General features: G+C 35.6%; 1 pseudogene; it reads right to left on the bottom strand.

Moving 5' to 3' along the window:
• Nucleotides 1–6,571: 6,571 nt before the first annotated feature.
• On the bottom strand, nt 6,572–9,998 carry LOC141552748 (protein kish-A pseudogene; annotated as a pseudogene).
• Nucleotides 9,999–13,151: the final 3,153 nt, after the last annotated feature.

The following is a 13,151-nucleotide window of genomic DNA, read 5'->3' as shown; positions in this document are numbered from 1 at the left end:
TTATAATGGAAGAACACAAAGAAGAGAGCTGAAAGGTGGGGGAAGGAGAAGGTACCCATATAGGGAATGGTGCAGAAAGAAGTCCAGAGGAATTGGAAATATTTTGATCTACATATATATGTACATATAGATATATACATACATATGTATATTTATGCACATGTATATATGTATGTAGATGCATAATATATACATATATGCCTGCATATATACAAACTAGGAATCATTCCTGATTACTTAATTCCAGATTGTCTCAGTTATGTATAAAATGGGGATAATAACAGCATCGGGATCCTAGAGTTGTGAAGAAAAAATGAGATATTTTTAAGGCACTTAGTACAGAGCCTGGCCCACAGTAAGTACTTAATAAATGCTCATCTCTTCCTGCTTTCCTTCCTCTCTCCCTCCTTTCCTTCTTTCCACCATTCAATTAGTTGTCAAATCTTGTTAATTACATGCCCATTACATCCCTTGCCCCATGGCCACTATCTTGATTCAGGCCCTTATGACTTATTGCATAGACTGACTCTTGTGATTTTAAAAAAAGACCTTTCATTTGGTCTTCCTGATTTAATTCTTTCCAATTCATCCTTCATAGGTATCTTGAGATGACACTCCTAAAACAGGATGGACCATGTTACTTTCTTTTTCAGTATACTATAGGGGATCTCTGTTACTTATAAGATGAAATATATACTCTTTGACATTTAAAGCTCTTTAGAATTTGCACCTTCAACACACTTTCTAGACTTAACTCCTCACTGCTACCTTTTAAAAATCTCTTTCTTTAAAAGATAAAATATAATAATACTTATATGAGTCCTTCCCAGATCTCCTACCTCCTACTCTCTGTAGCTAGTGTCTCTTCCCTGAAAAGATTTTCTATTTGTTTGAGTACTTTAAATATACTTATGTGCACATGTTGTTTCCTCTGATAGAATATAAGCTCTTTGAAGATAGGGATTGTTGCATTTTTGTCTTTGTATCTATCACTTAGAAAACATTATGATTAATGTGATTAATAAAATCTTGTTGACTAATTGATTGAACAATCAAGAATGATTTATAGTTAACATAGTGATGGAATATTAACAGATGTTTCTATAATGTTTATGATTCTTTAAAATTTTAGTCCCTTAAGTTTAGAGAATTCCCCCATATAATCTTATTCATGTTAATAATTTACATTATCAGTGAAGAAAGGGCTCGCCAATCAAAGGGTAAATTTCAGTTCAGATGATCACTTTCTATTTTAGGGGACTTAGTCAAGAAGTATTCAATAAGCGCTTATTATGTGCCAGGCACTATGTTAAGAACTAGGCATATAAAACATGGCAAAAAATTGATTCTTGCCCTTAAGAAGCTCACATCCTAAAGGGAAAAACATGGGTATTACATAAAAAGAGATATATAAGTTACATATAGAGTAGAAACAAGATAACTTTAGAAGGGGAAGGAACTAGTAGCTAAAGAGACTAAAGTGTCATATAGAAAATGGGATTTGAATTGAGTTTTGAAGGAAGCCATACAAAATTAATCAGTGGATGTGGGGAGTGAGAACATTCCAGTCATGAGGGAGAGCCAAAGCAAAGGCACCTAGATGGAGATGATGAGAAACAGTAAATAGGCTAGTATAGTTGGATCATAGATTGTGTGAAATGAAGTAGAAGAAGAGTGGAAAAATAGAAGGATAAAAGTTATGAAGGCTTTAAGTGCCAAATAAAGGACTTTATATTTGATCCTAGAAGTAATAGATAGCCATCGATATAGTAACAACAGATAAGAGATGTCTATATGTTCTTATACTTTCAACTCCACGTGATGAGACAAGGGAAATTTCATGAAAATTATTATCCTTTCCAAAAATGCATAATGTCCACACGGGTTGGCATTTTCTTCTATTTGGCGAGCAAGCTCATTGGAATGTTTGACTGTTTAAACCACAAAATGAAAGTTGAGGAACTATCATTTACCAGATGGCAGAAACCCAAAATACAGACCAGTACTAAAATAGAATAAAACTGTGACATAATCATTATTCCAGGAGCGTTGGAACTCAAGTAAGCCTGATGTTGGCCTCTGTAGTATCACACTGAAATTGGGTTCCTCCTTATTAGTAAAGTAAACCCAATATTGATATAACATTAGCTGTTGAATTGTAAATTATGTGTCAGTATGTGTGCTGAGTACTAAAAGAGGCTTCAAAAATGTAGGAATCATTGTCCCAGCTCTCAAAGAACTCACAATCTAGATCTCTGAGGTCTCATTCATTTAGTAGCAGCAGTTGCTACAGTAATCAGGTGGTAACATACAGAACGAACAATCTTATTCAAGGTTTATTACTAGTTACTTTTCATCATGGATTTTTCTCCAAGTGAATAATTTCCAAATAGCTCTTTGAAGATCAATACCTTTGATTCAACACCCAGAGCTCTGTCATCCTTCCTTATTAGTGTTTTCCAGTTTCCATTCTAATTAAGGTCACCTGATGAACAGATAGAGTGCTGACCAGTGGAGAAGATAATTTAGCAAGTAGATCATGAATGAAACGTGGACTATAAAGGCCTATGAGGTGGCATACCAAACATGAGTCAGGAAGTACTATCCAATCATCTCTAACTGCTTCAGAAAGAGGAATGGGACATATCAGCCAAATCAAGCACCCAGGGCAAACCCCCTCTATCCCTCCTTCCTTTTCTCCTTTCCACTCCAGTGATATAAATTAGCCTCTGCAAAATCTGCCTGCTTTCAGTACACAATCTAATTCCCTTCTACCTACATTGAACCTGGAGGACAGGAAAAATCCAGAAGCAAACTTAAGGTTACATCAGTTTTCTGAGGGTAAAGGCAGTTTTTTTCCATCAGGGCTACTCTCTATTCTTATTTTGTCTTTTTTTTTTTTTTTTTTTTTTTTTTTTTTTGCTCCAGACAGCTTAGCTTCAACTCACGCTTCAAACAATCTTAATGAACCACTTGCTCTAGTCTTTTCCAAAGACATTGTGCTGCAGAATATGTACCATTGCCTCTTTCCTTAAGGTGCCTCATTTCATGGGACAGTAAACTCTACCAGGCATGTGGATGTTGTTAAGCAGGAACAATGGGTTGGTTCTTATCTCATGGCAGGGGGGACATTTTAAAAGGGGCTCCTGAGGACTGTCAGAATGACTACAGGGAGCTAAATGCATATTATCATTAAATACTTCATTCAGTCTATATGATGCCTTCCACTTTGAAGTCTGGTCCACCTAAACATTTCTGTGGGCATAAGAAGCACCACAGGTAGTTGGGGAACTGAGTGACTATTGAAGTGACATTGGCTATTTCAGGACTCATTTGGTTCACTCATGCTCCTCTTCCCTTAGTTTCTATAGCAACTATAAAACAGGAAAAAAGTTGGCCCCCAAAGTACTGAGACAATAAATATAAACATCTGCTATATTTGGCAAAACCCCAAAAGGTAATAAAAGGTAACAAAAGGCCAAAGGATTGGCTTTGTCCTCCCATCTTGAGCTATTCCTAATGGAGTACTTTTCTAAGGGGGCTTTAGTTGGAGAAAACTTTTTATGCAGCAGCTTCCTCATATAACCTTCTCTCTGTACCCTATCCCCACCACACTAGTTTTGAGCACAGGAGAATGTTAAGGTCAATATAACAGTGCTATGGTATGAGATCAGAGAAGAGACAGGATGTCCACATTCTGGGATTCTTCTAGGAAATGGCCTGCCCATGTAGACAAATAGGCTTTGGAATATATTGTCTGATTTCCTCACATTTTCTTCTCTACTTCACAAAGAACCAAGTATTGCATTTCAAACTGCAAATCTATAGTTGTTTTTCAAAAAAGCAGGGCCTCAAGGAGGACTGAAACTTATCATTTTAGACCAGGAACTCAAGACAAGTATAATATAATCAAGGCTTTCTGTTAGATGTGGTAAGCTCACTATAATATTAGTGCTTTGGTAATATAATATTTTTAATAAATTCCAATTAGTGTTCCGATTTAGAAGAACAGTACAACAGCTTCCTCCATCTATTGCCCAGAAGGGTTGATGCGCTGGGAGTATTGGAGATACACACAGTATAGATCTGAACCAAGTAATAGGCAACAAAAGTCTTAAGCAGTGGAAGCTAATTAATGCCCAGCAGATCCATTTATACATATATTCACACCAGTATCTGAGCAAGAGTTTTATTAAGTTTGTCTACAACCTGCCAACACAAAAAATCCACTTAATATAATTAAATGTTTCACAAGTTTTGAACTCTACTTTGAAAATGACTGAATTTCAGTTGAAACAAAGAATTTTTAAGTGTATCCAATCATGAGAATTTTCTTTTTTGCTCATAAAAACATACCTTTGCAGAGTACATAATTATACTTTTATAATTTGTTGTATTAAAAATTACTGATGTGTGCTACTACTGGGCTTATATCCCAAAGAAATACTAAAGAAGGGAAGGGGACCTGTATGTGCCAAAATGTTTGTGGCAGCTCTTTTCGTAGTGGCTAGAAACTGGAAAATGAATGGATGTCCATCAGTTGGAGAATGGTTGGGTAAATTATGGTATATGAAGGTTATGGAATATTATTGCTCTATAAGAAATGACCAGCATGATGGAAGTGGATATCTTCAACATAAAGAAGATCCAACTCACTTCCAGTTGATCAATGATGGACAGAAATAACTACACCCAGAGAAGGAACACTGGGAAGTGAATGTAAATTGTTAGCACTACTGTCTATCTAACCAGGTTACTTATACCTTCGGAATCTAATACTTAATGTGCAACAAGAAAATGGTATTTACACACATATATTGTATCTAGGTTATATTGTAACACATGTAAAATGTATGGGATTGCCTGTCATTGGGGGGGAGGGAGTAGAGGGAGGGGGGTATAATTTGGAAAAATGAGTACAAGGGATAATATTATAAATAAATTTTTTAAAAAAGAAAATACTAAATAAATATGAGCAATTGTTATTAAAAAACAAAACAAAACAAGAAATGACCAGCATGATGAATACAGAGAGGCTTGGAGAGACTTACATGAACTGATGCTGAGTGAAATGAACAGAACCAGGAGATCACTATACACTTCAACAACAATATTGTATGAAGATATATTCTGATGGAAGTGGAAATCTTCAACATAAAGAAGATCCAACTCACTTCCAGTTGATCAATGATGGACAGAAACAACTAAACCCAGAGAAGGAACACTGGGAAATGAGTGTAAACTGTTAGCTATTCAGGTTACTTATACCTTCGGAATCCAATTCTTAACGTGCAACAAGAAAATTGGATTTACACACATATATTGTGTCTAGGTTATACTGTTACACATGTAATATGTAGGGGATTGCCTGTCATCTAGTGGAGGGAGTAGAGGGAGGGAGGGGATAATTTGGAAAAATGAATACAAGGGGTAATGTTATAAAAAAATTACTCATCATATGTACTGTCAAAAAATTTTATAATTATAAAATTAATAAAAAATTTCTGATGTTATTCTTTTATTCAAGTTGAGAGCTATTTGTATCAAATATTTTAAGAATAGAGATTATTAAATTAATGGATTTGATATAGTTTAGCACCTGTATAAGAGGAGATTTCCTTGTAGTCAGAGGCCACACATCTCTAAACATCTAAAAACACCAAATCAAGTTGCCAAAACAAATCTTTTTTATTGATCAATTGCTCTATTTTAAAGGTCTCTTTTTAGCAGTTTGAATTTCTGGCAATGAAAACAACAGTTTCCTTGTTAAAGATTTGAGATCCAAATCAATGACACATAGAAACCAACATTTCACAATTGTATTAATTAGTTTGTTTTTTCTTTAGTAACAGGTATTTGAACAAATGCTTAAGACAAATGAAGATCCAGATTTCAAGGGGAAATACCCTAGTAAAGTTTCCTGTTCTTTGTTTTAACTGAGAATATTTATAAGAATTTATTTTATTTGTAATGTATTTGAAAACAATATTTTTCTTGTAACACTCTTACATAAAATCTTAGCACTTTATATATGTACTGCATAGACTGACTTCATAGAGTTGGAGAATACAGTAAGCTACAGAACAAACTCAGTAAAAATTGAGTTGGTCAGATAATACATGTTTAAAACATTATTAGATACAAATGCAATTTTCATGAACATGTGTACCATCCAACCATTTCCCTCAAATAAAAAAAGTTAATTGGTTGAAATGTTCTTATAGAAGGATACAACATTCCCCCAAATCATATAGAAAGACTCTTGAATAATCATTCATCAAATTTGCTTTCCACTGTAAACAATAGAAATACATACTTCCTAGAGATCAACCCGTGACATAAAAGAATGATAATACAAAATATAATTGTTGTGGCAGAATTATAGTAAAGCTGATCATTATGCAGATATCCACCTATTTTGATATTAATAGTTGAATTTTAGTTATATTTTAGATCCATTAACACATGAAATTCAGAACATCAATCAGGAAGTCAAGGTACATAGCTGAGTCAATAATTGCTCTTCCCATTGTTTTCTGAAGGCAAGTCTTTTGTAGAAATCTAACAGCAATTAAATTCTGGCATTGTCCAGATAATGGATGAACAAAATGATGAAAATTGTTACTATACAGCACACTGTTACATAGGGACTCTTTTGCTCACTGATTCTGGCACATATACCTAACAGTCCAGTTTTATTTTTGCCTAAGAGGCTAGGAGTCAAGGATCAGATATATGCGCAGGTACATATAAGTAACATGATTACTGTCAGGAGGCTTTAAAAGTTGAAAATGGCAGATATGGTAAGACTCCAATACCTCAGGCACAGCACAGAAAATGAGACAATATACAGAAAAGGCTATCTTCTAAGTTGGAGCACAAATTGAAATTTATTAATGATATTGAATGACCTAAGCACTAATATTAATGAGCTTACTGTTACATCTAAGAGTACACTGGTTAGCCTTCATTATGTTGTAGTTGTTTTGAGTTCCTGGATCAAGATGATAGAGAGACCGCACTCCTTCTTAAGGCTCTGCTTTATTGAAAAACAGCTTTAGATTTTTAGTTTCATAAGCAATCATCTTTTTAAAAAATTCTATTATGTTATGGAAATGCTTGTTTATTTCATAAATTAAAAATAAAATATTAAGAAAAGAAACACATCTAGCACCGCTGGGATAATGGTTGATAGTTGAGGTAGCTAGGTCACAAGGCCAAGTATTCTCAGTCTGACATCTTTGCTAGAGTATCATTAGAGCATATATACAGAGATAGGAGTAATCTTGGAGCTCATCTAATCAAATTCCCTTATTGTATAGAAGAGGGATTTGAGGCCCAAAAGGATTAAGTATATAGAACAATGGGAATCTGAACTAGGTCCTCTGACTTCAAATTCACCACTCTTTTAAACAATGTCTCATTGCCATTCCTGTCTTCTGTCTTCTGGTTATTCCAGAACACTTGTCCCACAGCTCAAGAATGGGATTTCTAATAGAGGTACTTCTTCACAGAATCATAGAATCTTTGATCTTAAGGAAACAGAGAGGGCATTTCATTCCACTTATCCCATTAACAGGAAAACTCTTCTACAGTGTCTTTGGCAAGTGTCATTTGGTCTCTGATTGAATATCTCAAGAGACTGAAGAACTTTAATCTTCCCAGAGCAACTTGTTTCACATATGGACAGCTCTAATTGTTAGGGCATTTTGTTCTTTAGACACACAGCCTATTTTTAATTTTGTTTTTATATTCCTGTTATCCAGAATAGTGTCTTAGAGATGACAGGTGATTGGCAAATGATTATTGAATTGAATCAAATATTGAACAGAAATCTGCCTCACAGTAACTTCTATTCATTTCCTATTTAGTTCTGTCCTGTAAGGCCAAGGAGAAGAGATCTAATCTGATTCCTGTCTGGTAGTCAGTGATGGAATCAGCCCACACTCCTTTTTGCCCAAGAAATTTTTATGTGATCCTGGGCATATAATTATATAACATAGGTATACAAATCAAACAATTACTGATAATAAAGATATTCAGTTATGAGACTCCATATGAGGCCATGATCCACAGTTTAAGAAGCTGGGCCCCAGACAACTCTCTAAGACTGTAAAATACAAACAAGGTATATTGAGAGAAAGAATCAGTTCATGTAAGAATGCCCTGTACCAAAAAAGGCATAGATTCTATATCCATCTGAGTTTTATTCTGATATGGCATGTCAGGGACTTTGGGTTCTCAAATGTTCTGTTAGCAGAACACGTGTTCTTTCAAGATGTAATCAACTGAAAAGACTTTAAGAAAGGCAGTATACAAAATAGTGCTAAGAATGCCAAATGCTGGATTTGGAATCAGGAGAGAGCAAGGGCGTATAAGGATGAAGTACACTTGAATGAAGCACATAAAGCATTATTTTCATCAAAGAATATTGTGGAATACCTTGGTAAACAGATCACAAGCCTGGTACAGAGATATGGTAGAGTAATGAAGGCACTTCAATTATTCAGATAGTTATTGGAGTTCATTCTGTGCCCCAGACAGAGAAGCTAGTTGTTTCTTTATTTGTCTTAAATCTATTTCATTGGGCAGTTTGATTGCAAGGTGGATAAAATACTGGGTCTGGTGTCAGGAAGACTCAATTTCTTGAGTTCGAATCTAATCTCAGAGATTTACTAGCTGTGGAACTTTGAGCAAGTTACTTAACTCATGGAAAATGAGCTAGAGAAGGAAATGGCAAACAACTCTAGGATCTTTGCTAAGAAAACTCTAAATGGAGTCACAGAGAGTAGACATGATGAAAATAACTGGACAACAAATTATCTCATCATTCAAAAAACAGAAGAACTATTAAGGAAAGCTGCAGTTCTGGATCTGATTCTTATCAATGAGAATGGTGGTGGGGTTGGAAATGATATGATTTTAGAGAGAGGTGATATCTCTATCTTGGAATTGTGATAGAACAAGTGAAGAAATCTATGTATATAACATGATAAATGTACCCTAGTTTCCAGGAAAGAAGATTTCATTTCTGAGAAAGACCAGGTAGAATCACATGGCCTGAAATTATATGGGAGATGCAAGTGAAAGAATGCTGAGAAACACTCAAGAATTAAATTCTAAAAATTCAGAGCAAAACAATTCCAATGAAGAATCAAAGCAGGGTGGGGGAGATTATCTAAAGAGATCAATATGGTTGAACACTGGCAAACTAGATTTTATATGGGTAGTTATGTGTTAACAGTGGGTAGGGTGAGAGGTCTGGATTTATGATTTGAGATCAAATATGGCCTTAGATACTTACTAGCTGTATGACCTTGGCTTAGTCACCTAATCTTAGATTACCTCAATTATTTTTTCTGTAAAGTGGGAACATTAATAGCACCTACCTTGTCATGAAGATCAAGTAAGATTATGATTATAAGTACTTAGCACAGTGCCTGGCACAAATTGCTTCATAAATGTTACCTATTTTTATTAAAAAGAAAAAGATATGCAGAAGATGGGCAGGTAATGGATAATGAAAACAGAAGAGTGCTGAAAAGAATGGTATTAAGGGTGCTAAAGCTTAAAATGAGCTGAGGTTATAAAGAAAAACTATAGACAAAATTTTTTTTTTCAGCTTTCTTCTAGAAAAGCTATAGAAAAGAGAAGCAGAAAAGAAAGAATAAGCCTGCTGCATGACCTCATCTCAAGATTGTAGCTGGAATTGAAAAACCTCTATACTACAGGTAAAAAAACCCAGGAACCACCCTGGGATTCAGCTTTATAAGTGAATTGAATCTTACTGGTATGTCCCAGTGGACCTCAGATACCATACAAGGAGCCAGAAAAACTCAGAGATGAGGCAAATTCAATTCAACTCAATTCACCTAGAAAAAAAGTCCATGTTGCCCCAACCAGTTCTCGCACTTTGCCTATATCTGAAAAGATTAGAAAAATTAGAAAAAACTAACGATTCTCCAAACAGACCTCAGTGGGTCCCTGGGGTTGTGCATCATAACGTATGCTTAGAGCTGGTAAAGTCTGAAGCTCAAGAAAAAGGCCAGTACTGCACTTATTGGAGCCTCAGACACCAGATTGAATTCTGAAAGAGTAGACATCAGGCTCTATTCAGAATCAAGTGAAAGTTCTCCATGTGGAAAATTTTATGGGTGTTCCTCATCCTACTCTAGACACACTACTAAAGGAAATGAGCCACATCTCTATTGACATTCTCCTTATAAAAATGAAACCAAAGACAAAGAGGTTGCAGTTAAAGGGAAGGATGGTTCACTGGTTCTCTTAACAAATGAGAATAAAGGAACTGGGCTATTGCTGCTATACTGATGCTATGTTCCTGGGCCCCAGACAAGCTGGTACCAACTCCCTGTCACCACTGCTCCTCAGTCTTTGAAGAGGGAAGGAACATTGTATTCATACTCTGAGTTACTGGAGCAAGTCACAGCACTGTGCCAACTTGTTCCCCTATAAACTCATGTTTTACAATCATTATTAGGGCATCTCTGCTACAGAACAAATCTTTTTTTTTTTTTTTTTTTTTTTTTTTTTTTTGTTCTATCCCACTCCCTTAACCAGCTGGTCTAAACTCCTTCTCTCCTAAATCCTCAATGCCTCTTATATCCCTCTGCCTCTCAGCAGATATCTGTGTTGCCTTTTTTCCTGACAAAGCAGAAACCAACTATTGTGAGGTCTCTTGGTTTCTACCCCATGTTGCAAACCTCCTCTGTATTTATTCTTCCTTTCCTTCCTTTGCTGAGGAAGAGATAGCTTTCCTCCTTGCAAGGCTAATTAATCCACATGCCTATGACATTGATTCCATCTTTTCCATAAGTCCACTCCATTGATCATTCAATTAACAATAATTGATTGACAAACACTGTTTGAGGAGTTACTATGTATTAGCCCTGTGATAAGTGCTGAGGTTACAAGTACAAAGAATGAAACAAATCCTTACCCCCAATAAGCTTACATTCTAACGGAGAAGAGAAAAAAAATACATATAAATGTAAATAAAATAAATAAATGTAAACTTATACAAAATTATTAAATGCAAGGTAGTTTGGGGGGGGGAGACTGCTAGCAGTTGAGGGGAGCTGGCAATCAGGAAAAGCTTCATTTAGAAAATGGTATCTACACTTCAACAATGATACTGTATGAGGATGTATTCTGATGGAAGTGGAAGAGCTAATCCAATTCCAATTGATCAATGATGGACCGAATCAGCTACATCCAGAGAAGGAACACTGGGAAATGAGTGTAAACTGTGAGCATTATTATTATTTTTTTGTTTTTGTTTTTCTTCCCAGATTATTTTTACCTTCCGAATATAATTCTTCCTTTGCAACAATAACAACAACAAAATTCGGTTCTGCACATATATATTGTACCTAGGATATACTATAAGATATTTAATATGTATGGGAATGCCTGCCATCTAGGGGAGGGGGTGGAGGGAAGGAAGGGAAAAATTTGGAACAGAAGAAAGTCAAGGGATAATGTTGTAAAAAAAAATTACCTATGCATATGTACTGTCAAAAAATGTTATAATTATAAAAATTAATAAAAATATGTTTAAAAAAAAGAAATACAAAGCAAAAAAGAAAAAAAGAAAAAAGAAAATGGTATCTAAGGAGTGCCTCATAGGAGGAAAGAGATTGTATGAGGTAGAGGTAAAAGGGAGTGCCTTTCAGGCATAGTAAATGGCTGATACAAAAACATGGAGATAGGAAATAGAGGATCAAGAGCGAGAAACAAAGAGAAAGACACTTTTGTTGAATGGCAGAGTATGGGAAAGGGGAGTTCAATGAGACTGGGAAGGTAGATCGGTATAGGGCTCTATAAGTTAGAAGAAGACTTCCTACTATAGGCAGTAGGAAGTCACAAGAGTTGGTTAAGTACGGGAGTCACATGATTAGATCAGCATTAGGAAAATCATTTTGGAAGCTTTGTGTAGAATAACTGGAGAGTTATAATTGTAGGCCTGCAGAGAGACTTGAGGCAGAGACCAATTAGGAGGCTGTTACAACATTCTAAATAAGAGGTAAGGAAGATCTGAACTAAGATTTTAGCTTTGTGATTGGAGGTAAGAGGTTAGATACAAGAGAGATTGTAATAATAAGTTCTTAAAATGATTATTTTGATTATAATGATGATGTAAAGTTTGACAAATGATTAAATATGTGGGATGAGGGACGGGAGGAATTGAGTATGATGCTGAGATTTCCAACTTAAGAAACTAGAAGAATGGTGGAATAGAAATAGGGAAGTTTGGAAGATGGGAGGATTTAGGGGGGAAAGTAATGTATTTAGGTTAGATACGTTGAATTCAAAATATTTTCAGGACATTCAGTTTTAAATGTATAATAATCAATCAGTGATATGGGATTGAGGTTTAAGAGAGAATAGATCTGGGAGTTATCTGCACAAAGACCATAATTAAACCGATGGGAGTGGATTGGGTTCCTAAGAGTGAGTATGGAGGCAGAAAGGAAGACAACTCAGAGTAGAATTTAGGGAACACCTACAGTTAGGTAGCTGCTGAGCTAGTAAAGAAGACTGAAGGAGTGAGTGGGCAGATAAGTAGATGGCTTTCCAGAAGAGAGTAGTATATCATGGGGATCTGGGCATACTCAAAGTACTTCAGTTAGAGCCTCCACATGGAAAATGTTATAGAAAAGATAACATCTTTCTAAATGGTGGATGCAAATGAACTGCTTCTGGAAGAAATGTGATGATATATAAGGAAATATATTGGAGAGTAGACTGTGGGACACTGGTTCTGGTTGGATAACTGTATAACGAAAAGGAAGCTATTTGGCTGTAGAGGACATTCAGGAAGGTTTGTTGGCTTCAGCTAGTGACTCTTTTCCTCATTTGTTTCTGGGGGATCTCAGTAATTTTTCTACTTACAGTATCAGAGGCTCTGACCTTGGGAAAGTATGCCAAAAGAATTGGATAGTTTTACAGACAGCATCCATGCCTTGAGGAACAAGCAGTGATCTTTGGGAAGGACTCTCAGTATCACTGACAGTAATGTTGCATCTGGGCATGAACTTTTTGGAATACTATTTTATAGGAACTGAGCAAGTTTTGAGCCTATTTCCCCAGAGACCAATATAGCATAGGAAAGAGTGTGTCCCTAAGGTATT

The sequence above is a fragment of the Sminthopsis crassicaudata genome, chromosome 2, assembly GCF_048593235.1.
Source record: "Sminthopsis crassicaudata isolate SCR6 chromosome 2, ASM4859323v1, whole genome shotgun sequence".
Classification (NCBI taxonomy): Eukaryota; Metazoa; Chordata; class Mammalia; order Dasyuromorphia; family Dasyuridae; genus Sminthopsis; species Sminthopsis crassicaudata.
The sequence above is the reverse complement of the archived record's forward strand: the minus strand, read 5'-3'. Positions and strand labels throughout refer to the sequence as shown.